Genomic DNA, 13,476 nt, shown 5'->3' with positions numbered 1-13,476 from the left:
CCCTTTCATAATTAGTACAGAATACATATTTATGCACATACATTAACAAAAACTTTCTAAACTACCATGAATTTTCTGCACTCATATCCATAGCGGTTGGACAACTCAAAGTCAACTATGTGCTAATCCTTTTACATGGGAAAAAAGGGTTATATACAACAGCCACCTTACCATAATGGACTAGCATACACATTAGTATCTCCCAAACTTGTGCCATATATTGAATAGTACCAAACACAAATCTCTATTAAAAAAAAAAAGTTCCACCTTTCAGATATTCAAGATTCATTGTCGTGTGTGTAACATCCATTTCTTTACAACAAAACAATTTCAGATAGAAGTACTCTCATCACAACAATAACTTTTACTAGGACTCTACACGATATCTTTACTAATGTAATTTTTAAATGTGGTACTAATAAATTGGAGTTCTTAAAATTATTTTTTCAATAAATAGTACCACTTTTAATACATTAAAATAAAACATTACAACTTATATCACTAAAATGTATGAAAAATGAGCTCTGAACATTGAATCATTTTGATTTAATGAATTGTGTGCGACTGAAAAAAGCACAATCTGAACACTTTTCCTATGAAGTATTTCCTAGAAAATTTGTTTTAGGAAATGTCCACTTTTTCTAAATGCTTTCAATGAAGTATAAATACTAAAATTAATAATTATTAGCATAAACAGCAGCCCACGTGGTGGCATTTTTGCTAGTTGTTCTTAATTCTCAAGGTAACATGCATTTTTCTTTTTGTGGGGATTGCTTAGAAATTACCATATTCTCCTACACAGTAGAGAAAATAATACACCTGATTTGGCTAAGATTGCATTTAGCCCAATGACTGAATTATAAAAATCTTAAACTTGTTGGACACTCAACTCTATTTTGCTAGAGTATAAAAGTTGGGCTTTCAACAGTTTTCTCTCTCTTGCTTTTGCAAGCCTTGACAACTAAACAACATAGAAAAACTCAGCCAGGATTTGGTAACAGAATGATGTATTTGTAAATACAGAATTTTTGTTTCAAACCATATTTGTGGTTGCTTGCTTGCCTTTGCTATATTCAATTTATTCTTTGAATTATTATAGTCCTGAAACTGTACTCAGATAACTGTTGGAGATCAGTGGATCTGAGTATCACCTACATTAATAAGTGTCTAATCCAAAATAATCTAATTAAAATAGCTACTCAAAATGTTAACACCAAAGTAATGCACATCTTTTTCAGAAAAATATTGTAATCTGCTACAAATATATTTTCTGTATAAAATAAACATTTGTTACTCTAGTCTAAGCATACCTCCCTCCATGTATCTTGCTTTAACACAAGTCTTAAGCTGACACAAGTTCTAAATAATCCATAAATCATGTTTAAGTTATAACTGTATTCTCATGATGCATCAAATTTTAACAAATCAAATAAATTATTTTGCTACATTTTATAAGCTACAAGGCTGAAAAATCAGTCTTCCTAATGTTACTTCTAGTTGTAACTAATGCTACTAATAGTTATAGTAGCACCAAATGTTATATCAAACTTGGAGTATATTATTAGTGATTCCCAACCAACAGTAAAATAATTATTAAAAACAAACAACTTCCATGCCTCAAACTTGGATAACAATATTAGAGTTACCAGTATTTTCTAGTAGTTCTACTAGTCAGCACTCCCAAATTGTTGACCCAGATCTCACTTTCTTTTTAAACAAAGTAAATGACCACAAATATGTTATTGACTCGAGTTCGGATGGAAGTCTGACATCAGACTAGCGTAGGGGTAATTTGCATCAAAAGGTTGGAAACCATTAGCAAAAAGTAATACTAACACTGCTAGTCTACTAAGCTTTTAAAGTAAAGATGAAAAATCAAATAAAAAGACAAACGGGAAAAACAAACAAGTAATTTTTTTGAAATTCCCATTCTCGTGAACTTACCAACACCAGTTTACGTCCTTAACCATAATACAGAACCATAAACTGATTATAAAGAACACCACAGTGTGCAAGATCGGTCATATTTGATTGCAAATTCTTGTTTATTATTGAACACTAAATATCATTTTGTTTTTTCATTTTAATTCTTAAATAACCCTCTCTACTTTTGACTTATCTTATATGTCCACAACAGTTCTAATTTAATACTCACCACTTACTGCTTAATTCTAAACAAAATTTACCGCTTTTATGCAATGTGTAAGTTTGTATTGCACGCTATCACGCGGAATCAGCAAATATTAACAATATTAAATTTATTTCACTTTTAGTGTATCTGCATTTGTTAGTGCTGTTTTAATTCACAGAAACATTTTTCCCTTCTAATTAAATCAGAATATAGTACACTTTGCTATTCAGTATTACGACTTTAACTGTTAGATTACATTTATTCTAAATGACTTCTACCATTAGACCTGTTTACACTTTATGTGAACAATATTTTTGTATTACATTTCAACATAGAAGAAACCTTGAGAAAGAGAATTAGATCGATAAAGCATTAATATGGTATAACATGATGAACTCAAGTTGCAGCAAATGAATTAAAAAATGAAAAAGACATTTTAAAATCAGATACAATTGTTAACAAAATTAATGTGTTCACTCATAGACAGGTGTACAAGCAATAGTCTCCAGAGAGCATAAGTATTATGTTCTAAATCTTAGTATTGTTATAATAATGTTATGACAACAATTTTGTGGAAAAGTTAATGGTCTATACACAAAAATGAAAAGTAATCTTAAAGTGAATGACCAATTAGATTACTTTAATACAGCAATCTGAAAGTGAAATCCTCAGATTTACAACGCTACAATCAGAGGTTCGTTTCTCCTTGGTGGACACAGCAGATAGCTATAAGAAACAAACAAACAAACTGAAAGTGAAGAAACCAATTAGAGTTACTTCAAAACTAGTAATCAGAAACTAGGTCCAATAAAACTTAAGTTTTGTATTTAGATATTTTTCTTTTTTTTTTCTTTTCATATATTCTATTGGGCATTTGGTCAACCACTATGGCCCAAAATATCAGTATAATGAAAAAGGTTTTTCATCATGATGTGCTTTTCTACAAATCATTATTAATCTAACTGAGCAACACATTGTTCTCTGAAGACTAGATCGTGACCCCATTTCTAGGAAAAGATAATACCGGTTGAACATAATATAGATGGTGGCTTTTCACTGGTATGGCTCATCACCTATTCTTGCTTTAAATAAGGTCTGTAGCCCTTTAGCAACACAAAACAAAGTTATCCACTTAATGCAGAAAGGTAGGAGGAAAAGGAAACGAGCACTGGTTTAGTAATGCTGTATGCTATTACAATTTCTATACCAGTGTGCCCAGGGATCAAAACACAAACAGTTCGGATAATACTATAATAGAAAAGGCGATACTTTATAAGTAAATAAGCACAGAACAACTACAACTGTTTTTGTATTTTTAAAAGTAACAGAGTGGTTAGAGCATCAACAAAAATACCTAACTAATATTATCCAGGTTGGGAATTGTTTGCTTTGAATTTCGCGCAAAACTACACGCGGGCTATCTGTGCTAGCCTTCCATTATTTAGCAGTGTAAAACTATAGGGAAAGCAGCTAGTCATCACCATCCACAGCCAACTGTTGGGCTACTATTTTACCAACGAATAGTGAGATTGATTGTAACATTATAACGCCCCCATGGCTGAAAGGGGAGCATATTTGGTGTGACGGGGATTTGAACCCGCTACTCTCAGATTACACGAGTCGAGCGCTTTAATCACCTGCCCATGATGGGCCATAGTAGGTAATTCTAAAGGAATGCATGCATAGTCAATTATGAAAATTCCATAATTTTATAGATGAAAAGAACTAAGACTAAGTGATGGTAAGATCATAAGAAATACCCACACAGATACCCAAAAAATCATTACGTTCACTAATGTCGGATCCCTCGGTGGGCCACTGACAAGTTTACTGACTGTTGTGAACAGAGTAAAGATATTTCATTGTGTAGTCTTACACTCAAACAACAAGAAATAACAACAATAATATAGGTTGTTAGACAATAACCTTAAATTCCAAAGTTGGTCAGAAAAACTAAGGAAAACAACTAAGGTGGAGGAAAACTTCAAATGATTTGGAGTTCAAATGGAAGCTGAAAAAGATAAGTTGTATTTTAAAAACATGAAATATGAATTTTATTACCAATAAGTGGTAAGGGCTTAGGTACAATGCCCCATATATATTTATCAGGAAAGACCAAACCATTAATGGAAACTTAGATATATTGTCCAGTATAACTATGCTGACTGATAAAACAGTGACGGCTAAGAGCTAAAGGGAACTCATAGGCCGTTAATTGCAAGATACATATGTGGTATAACACATCACATCCATCAGGTTCACAAAAAGGGATTCTGAATAACAATCAAATTTTTGAAAGACAGAGTAGGGAATAGAAACATACAGAAAACATTCAGATTAAACTTAATTAAACTGATATAGCAAAGAAAGAACAGGGAACTTTGTTCCCAAGAGAATTCTGATACAGTTTTTAGTAAATTTCATGTTTCCAAGACCTGTACTTGTCAAGTGTTATACGTGAACACTTGTACAAACAGCTAAATAAGTTATAATAAAACTATTTTAAATAAATAAATCAGCGAGTAATATGACAACAATTGCATATTTATCATTAAGAATAAGGAATCTCATCACGTCCAAGAGATAAGTGTCTTTGGAGAAGAACATTTTACAATTCCAGTTCAGGAAATACATCGTTAATATGATACTAGGAGTTTTTGAGTTATAACAAAAAATACCCCCAAAACGTTTTGGAAAACAAAGGAAACAAACTGAAGGGACAGTGAAACTAAGGTTTTACAAAAAAAAAAATTAATAAATTCCAAAGGAGCCAGAAAACACAACATTTCAAGTTATTGCTTAAGCGACTTGTTATAAAGTCAAGATAAGAGAGTTTTTAGTATGCCATTTCAAATACCAAGCCTAATAGGAAAATCGTCATTAAGAAAAATCAATCCACACATATCCAGAAAGACCTCAACACCACAAACATTTACATTTATAGGGCTTTACGGGTTTCGAAATTTTCTTGTAAGGACAAGTTAAAGTAGGTGCTCATAACTAAAGAAATCGTAAAAATATAAATAGAGAAAATAACAACCTTGAATGAAGTTATGACAACATAAGCACACAATCGTTCAAGAAGAGAAATATTTAAAATACTAATTAAAAAATGAACAACACTTTGTTAGTTTACCTACTCCTGCAAAATAGTTAATCCTGGGACATACATTTTTGAACAAGAATAATAAATTATTGGAAGACAAATTTTATTCTTTGGCCTCTGGACAAAGTTAACGTTGTTAAAAAGTAGTAGAATGAACTTTACAATAATTAAGAAGGCTTATAAGAATCTTCACGTTGGGAATAGGTAGTACAAGCACGTCAATGAGATGCTGTGTGTTTAAATTAATAGGAGTAATAACATGGTGCAGGATTGTTGACATGGTCCTTCCGGGAAAATGTTCAAATCCAATGATAATATGACATAGCCAACTCATTACAGAAAAAACTGATGATCGTATTATAAATCTCAATATAACTGTCATAATCTTTCTCAGTAAGTTTCTACAATATTCATTTCAGACCTACTAAGTTCTTGGTGTAAGTCAACAACCCTGATATCATACAAAAAATAGAAATCATTCGGCATTGTTCTATATTTAAACGAAGAAATTAAGGCTTCATTCTTCAACCATCGAATTACAAAAGAAATAAAAGTAGAACAGAATATTCTATGTAGATGATCTGAAATAGCATATTTTCATAAGAAATTATTCAGGTCCCAAAATTTTCAAATACAGAAAATATCTGTTTCAAAATATAAACCAATGAAAGTTGGTATTTAATTTTTTAGATAAACTTGATCAGAAGGCAAATAACAATACGACTTGAAAAACGCTTTTTATTTCCTGCTTTATGAGGTATAGATTCGTGAAAAAGTCAAAGTGGGAGATTCTAGTGATTATTCATTCCTCTTGTTGTATTTTCTGGTTAATCTGATTTCTGCAAACTGTATTAGATATGTGCACTTTAAAATAGGTGAAACAGCAAAATAAGTTACGAAATAATGCTGAATTTAGTTAAGGTGACTCGGTTAAAGCAGAGGTAAACAGAATAGACATAATGTGCAAATACAAACGAAAAGCAATCTTTATTAGATGGATGATAAACATAGTGTGTGTGTGTATTTGTGTTCTGGACACTGGATTATCGTTTCTACTTGTCTCATAAATTAACCAATGTCTTTTTTATCTTCATTAGTAGTGGTGTTTTAGTATAATATTTCTTAATGGGAAAGTCAGATTTACTCATAGTTATTAAAGTCCCTCACGTAACGGCTATTTAGTAAACACAGAGTGACATCGTCTGCCCTACCAGTGAAGGATACTGTTGTTGTCTAGATTATTGTACTGAAAATTTTGAGAAATTTTATATTAAAATGAGAACTTAGAAAAAGAGTGGTATGTGTGTATACCATATTATTCCTTTCCCTCTTTTCCAAGGCTTGTTCTCAAGCTGTCAATTAATTTTATAATCAACTACTTTTACAGCCACAAAATGATTAAGAAATTGAAATTCGTTAATATTCTCTTGTCTGTAAATTATTACATGCAGCACAGCTTTAACAAAAATTATAATTTATATGAAAAACCCTTCAACTAAGAAAAATGCATATTTTAACGAAAACATTATAATAATAAAGACAAAATTGCTCATTAATACAGAAATAAAACACTTTCATTATTAGAATAATACGAAATAAAAAAAATCCTTTAAACAATGAAATAATATATACATGTCTTAAATAACATTAAAATTTAACAAATAAGGATATCCAATACAAAAAAGAACTCATTAACAAAGATCCCAATAAAAAATGAAACAAAGAAAATTGAATATATGCAAAAAGGAACATTAAGAATGACCGTCATATTTAAATTCGTTGCACCACGTTAGTACAGCGGTATGTCTCCGGATTTACAACGCTAATATCATGGGTTCGATTTCTCTCGGTGTGCTCAGCAGATAGTCTTGTGTCGCTTTGCTCTAAGAAAAACACACAAACACATTTAAATTTACCAGAAACAAAACCCTTTAACCTTAAAAATCATATATAACAGAAAAGTCACTAACGAAAATAACCTATTCTTTTACGAGGATATAGTCTAGCACACCACATATAAGAAAAAAAACAATAACAAGAATTAATAACCCTTTAACAAAGACAACAGCCACACATAAAATTAGATCCCTTTATCTCAGTAAAAAGAACTGACATAGTCCGTATAACATATGTAGCTAATTTACGTCATTTGGACATCTACACAATTCAAAAATGAATCTTCATAAAACAAATAAAAATTAAATTATATTAGCAAAACGGCACAACTCATAATTTAACTTACAAATCTACACTCAAATGAAAGCCTCTTTTCACCAATCAGAAATAGAATATAATCAAACACAAACAAAAATCGAACAAGTTAAAGAAATGATGTTTAGATGATAATAATGAAAGTATGTTTCAAAAATTCTTTACACAATTCAAACGCAAGGTGAAATATTCCATGTCAAGAAAATAAATATTAAGTATAAAGAAGGAACACAAAGTTACTTATATATATAGCAAGCTATATGTTTCTGAATGCTTGTCACATTCCTTACTCATTCCAAACTGTATCTATATCTTAGTGAGAGCAAGAAATGTTGATGATTTATTGGAGACGCTAATCACAAACTGTCGGTAATATGACACAAAGTTGAGAAAACTTCTTGCTTTGTTACAGGTTGAAAAACTTTTGTTATCTAAGCAGGATCTGTAGAGACTACCTATGTACTTATAGTGTGATCGAGAAACTTCATTTCAGTGTGCTCGAATTTGCTTTTTCTTAATTTCAGTTTCAAGCCTACTTTTCTAGAGTTTGGAATATCATTCTTAGATTCTCAGCTGTAGATTCAAATATACAACCAAACTTCAAAACACCTTTTCCATAGTAGCCCCTTCAATGTAAGACCCGTTAGCCCCTGGAATGTTGCAAGAGCATTACACAGGCTGGGCTACATGATGTGGAATTCATACAAGCTATATGTCACATTAGATGAAGCGTTAGGTGTCTGGACTCCAGTTCTAAAGTGTTGACTCAACGAGAATCTCTTTACATCCAAACAGTCATCTATTTGAGGTAAGGAAAAGATGGCAATGTGAGTTATCGAGTTCTCCATACAAAATCAGCATGAAATATTGCTGACCGTTTTGACCATTACTACCACAGACGAACAACCACTTTGTCTTCCAAAGCTACTGTATTTCAATACTGGTTATGTTCCTAGTGTTCCAAAGAAGCCAGTGAGTTAGTTGGTTTATTGAACATAACCCACTTGTGGAGAATCACTGTTACTCAGTTTAATTAGTCATCTTATCCCATGAATGCATTGGCATATTAAACCAACAAGCCACTAAACTGCTTTTTCTGTATTGGATCTTCAATTAACTATCTTATATTTGTTGATAGTCACTTACTCGTTTTTGACCATGGTGCGATGAAGAACTGGCATTGTTTTGTATCTGTGGGCAGTCAGTTATTCATTTTCTACACTGAAGTAGTTATAGATGCAATAAGTAAAATGGAAGAAACTGAGGTTATAGTAATGTTATCTGTCACACCATAGTCAAAATCAAGTATGGGTGCCAACAAATATGAGATAGTTATAGACAATTCATTTAATGTGTAGCTCCTGTAATTACATTACATTGTACTGATATATTACACTTTATCAAAAATAAAACACAGAACAGTAATTCTTTATGCAGAGGTACTGTTCTTTCCTCTGCTATATAGCATTATGTAGCCAGTTCTATTTGGTTAGGCCCGGCATGGCCAAGCGTGTTAAGGCGTGCGACTCGTAATCTGAGGGTCGCGGGTTCGCATCCAAACATGCTCGCCCTCCCAGCCGTGGGGGCATTATAATGTGACGGTCAATCCGTCGGTAAAAGAGTAGCTCAAGAGTTGGCGGTTGGTGGTGATGACTAGCTGCCTTCCCTCTAGTCTTACACTACTAAATTAGGGACGGCTAGCACATATAGCCCTCGAGTTACTTTGTGCGAAATTCCAAAAAACAAACAAACAATAAATAATCTATTTGGTTGGCATCAGATAATTCTTCTGTGGAGCATCAGTTCGTCAGTTGCACAAGAAAAAGCGATGAATTACTTTCACAGTATGTACATCTCGCCAATGTCAGATACAAGGTTAGAAGTTATTAATATCAGTTTCTGAAGGGAATTTTTTTAGATATAGCTGGATATCCACCCTCCACTTACATTTAGTTAATCACAATTTTTCGAAACAAACTTCGTATCCACTAGCTGGAGTTGTGGACTCACTTAGAGGATTTGTTATATTGCCAGATCTATCACCGTTCTGACTGTTCCTGTGCCAACCAGAAACTTATCCTCTTGCAATTTTAGTCTTTCAGACGTGTACCAAGCTCCACCTAGCTCTATATATCTAGGATGGTCACCAAACCCTTCTTTTCATTTTGAATACTATATTTCCCAATTCAGCGGCTTTATAAGTTTTACAGGATTGTAGTGGCAGCATTAACTATTTGCTTCTGGCTCTTCTGGGCCTGCTGTTACATTGGTCAGAATTAACAACCTTTCGCACTTTATTATTTGGTAAGCTATGCGTTCTCTGCCACCTAGTGTTTAATAACTTGAAACCAATAGCCTTGCAACATTCACTTCCCAGTAAAGTAAGGGCAATTTATCTCTCCGTGATCTAATATACCGCTAGTAGAGGAGGGCTTCGCTCCCCTTGTCACAGATGATGTTCATAGGGAACTGGGATAGTTATTCCCTCTGAAAACCATTGTAGTCGCATTATAGTGCTGATATGTATGGGCAACTGGTTAACCCTTAGCATAGCTTATGTTGAAGTTGTGGAAGTACTAAAGTAGGATTGTATCTATGAGAAGTGGACACAACTTCTTGTTCAGCATACTTCCTCTCCAGCACTGGCTCAAAATTACCTCTTTATACCTGATTGGAATCGAATTTGTTTTGGTTAAGATAAAGACTCCTCACACTCAGATACTACCTCATTACCTCACCATAAAGTCTTTCCTGAATTGATCCACCAATATATCTTCATTGAATTGCAGAAGCCTACTCGTGATAAACTTTACCATACAAATGGCGAAGATTATCTATGTACGTAGACAGGTTCTTTGCAGCATTTCTCCTCCGATCCTTGAACTCGTCCCAATGGATCTTTAATTCTCTACTGAGTTGAACTAGAAGCACAAATCAGTTCAACTTTGTCTCTACCTTTTTGTTACCTCTTATACAAATGCATAATGGAATTCAAAATTGGAATATCAAAGTTTACTTCTGAGTCCATCCATTACAATAGTTAGCTACCTGGTGTGCTTCAGTAAATGGGCTGTATTATCTCTCTCTCTCACTATTTATTTTTCGAAAATTGAGTAATCATATGTTGGCGTTGATAGAGAGAACTAGACACATTCATGAACTCTCTGATGAGCAGTTAGTCCCCTGTTCTGTGAAGTACATTGGCAGCTCGTCCTGAAGCTCTGCATAACCCTATGTTATGTAGTTCATGCTAGTTCTGATAGAGTACATCTTGGCTCAGAGAAGTCACCACTGTCTAATGGCTCAAGACCTTTTCCTGTTGGTGCTCACGGTCAGATGATGCTGGGGTAATAACTATGACTGGCAGAGTTTTTTCATCAATAGCATGACTAGTCATTCCTGGCTGGTCTAGGCCAAAGATGGAATTATTTCACTCTGACTAGCAATAGTCTTAGAGACAACCTCATATAGTCACGGGCTCTACAAGTGCCTCAGTCATCCTGTTTTCTCATGTGCTGAGATAATTTCTCAGGAGTAAACTCTTATCTGCTATTCTGACTGCACCAAACCCGGCTGATCTTTTTGGGTTCGCAGTTGCAAAGAAATCGACATCAGGGATTTTTGGAGCATCGACAAACTCTTTCTCTTGGTTAGGAGATCAGGAGATTGTATTCTTAAAGTAAAGGTAGCTTTTCTGTAAGAAGCTTTTCTTAACTTTGTATTGCTCAAAAGTTCAAGTAAGGGCAATATTTATGTTTGTAAAAACAGAAATCTGTTATTAAATCCTGTTGTTTTAGAAACAAAATTATTTTTTCCTACCTATTCTGTAGTCTCTTCAGATTAAACTAGTTTTTATAAAGAGTATTAGCCAAGTTCTCTTTGTAGCAGAGGATCAGCAGGATAAATTATGAAATCTTGAACAGAAAAGGTGTTATCTCTAGTAAACTTAATAGTTTCGGGACAACGTGCTATGTAAAAACTGCATTGACTTAGAATAAACGAAAATAATTTAAAAACTCTCTATTAAAATAAGAAAATAGAATATGCATGACATGCCTGCAAATAAAACAGAGTTATTGTTTAACGGGAAATCTAGTCATACAAAATGCACAAAATAGACAAAATAAATTCTATTTAATATCAAAATAATGTATTAATTAATATAACCTATACAAATATAATTTCTGTATTATATATATATATATACTTGGGATACCAAGAAGGAACAACTTCATCAAAATAAAATGTCAAGTCACTGGTTTAAGCCTATAATAATGAAATGAAATAAATTGATGTCCATGTTATCCTTTTCTCAGGTATAACAATGAAGGCACTTGATTATGTACCCATGGTTTCCTGCACTTTACCTTGGTTAAACATACTGCATCAAAGTGTATTGAAGGTTGATTTTTTATCAAAGTCTATCACTGATTTATTATTAGAGAGCTAGATGCTATGATTTGGGGTTCTTGAAAAAAATCACGCGGAATAAGAAAAATCTTCAACAGCAAGCTATTATTGAAAATAAATCGATGCCCTTGTTATTTTTTCTTAGGCATACCACTGAAGTCACTTGACTATTTATATTCATGGACTTATGAACTATCTTTGTTAAACATGGCCATAAAAGTACTATGGCTAACACAAATTGGTGAGTATTGTCTGGATGCATATAGCTTGTGACAATAGAAGAAGCAAGTATGACTGAAGAAAGACGTACGCTAATGTTATTATAACTCATCAATACGGGATTTAGAATCTATGTAGCACTTAGTAGCCATTAAAACCTTTAGTTATTGATCTAAATATAACCTACTGGGATAAAATTTTTATGTGTTACGATGACATCTCACACGATTACACAGAACGACTTGGTAGCTTTGTTAAACACATATGAAGAACAGTGGTCACTTAGTACGTGTAAGCAAACCTGATCATGTTGATATTTGAAGCAGTGAGAGCTTGTCAATTCACTGAATGTCCTATTCTTGTATATTATGTGGTCCTTGAAGTCATTTCTACAACAGTGATGTAAAACATACAGAAAATAATCTTAGATATGGTCCACCATTACATCAGGTGTTTCACAGGATTAGCAAGCATGTGTGGAGTGGCTAGGATCTGGATTAGCTAAAGCACATGAATCTGCGTATCAAAAACTAAAAAAAAAAAGACTGCCATTTGGCACAAGAGATATTATAAAATTGTTAAAGAATGAATGTACGATGATGGAGACTGGACATGATCTCGGCACATGAACTTGGTTCTAGTTGGACAGGTCTGTATATTATTTTCCAACGACATGGCAGCTTTGTTAAACACATATGAAGAACAGTGGTTACTTGGTGCATGTAAGCAAACCTTATCATGGAGACAGTCTAAAATAGTACATCGCTGATAATCCTCTTGTGTATTAGTTAGACCAACAAATAGATGTTTAGAGTGATGAACCAGGTCAAAGAGTGTTGAAATTACTGCTTTATATCTTATTTCAATTGGGCTGATCAGGAGTAGTGAGATGCTGAAAGTACTCATCTGGCTGTCCAGAAGGATTCAAAGCAAGCACCAGAGGAAGAATTTTGTGATGGTTCTGATGATCAGATAAGACGAAAAACTGACATTCTATTTGAAATAACAAAGATTAACTGTTATACCTCTAATTAAGATGATATGTTAATTAAAAAATTCGCCACTGTGTGATAATGGTATTTCTTACTTTCTTAGATTTTGATAAATGTTTTATGGTAAGATTTCTGCAGAACATTGTTATAGCTGTTACATTATTATAGAGTTAGAGCAGATGTTAACAGATATAACGTATAGAACCTCATCAGTTTGTATGAATGAATACGATTACCACAAATGAAAAACCTATGTTGGAAGGAATTATAGACCCTATTTTCGTACCTTTGAAGATTTTTGGCAGTAAGATGTTTGTATGATATATTGAGATCACTACTTGCACTATTAATCTGAGTAGTAGCACAATGTCTGCAGAACAGACCCTCTGATACTCACAACACTCATA

The 13,476-nt window shown here is 33.2% G+C and overlaps 1 protein-coding gene across 1 annotated transcript in view; it reads right to left on the bottom strand.

The window, feature by feature from the left end:
- Positions 1 to 2,208, bottom strand: part of LOC143240273 (uncharacterized) — a 69,384-nt gene extending 67,176 nt beyond the window's left edge. The window contains exon 1 of the mRNA XM_076482453.1: positions 1,945 to 2,208. The gene's annotated coding sequence lies outside the window, so the exon portion shown is untranslated. The remainder of the gene's footprint in view (positions 1 to 1,944) is intronic.
- Between the last annotated feature and the right edge of the window lie 11,268 nt (positions 2,209 to 13,476).

Source organism: Tachypleus tridentatus, chromosome 13, assembly GCF_004210375.1.
Source record: "Tachypleus tridentatus isolate NWPU-2018 chromosome 13, ASM421037v1, whole genome shotgun sequence".
In the NCBI taxonomy this organism is placed as follows: domain Eukaryota; kingdom Metazoa; phylum Arthropoda; class Merostomata; order Xiphosura; family Limulidae; genus Tachypleus; species Tachypleus tridentatus.
The sequence above is the reverse complement of the archived record's forward strand: the minus strand, read 5'-3'. Positions and strand labels throughout refer to the sequence as shown.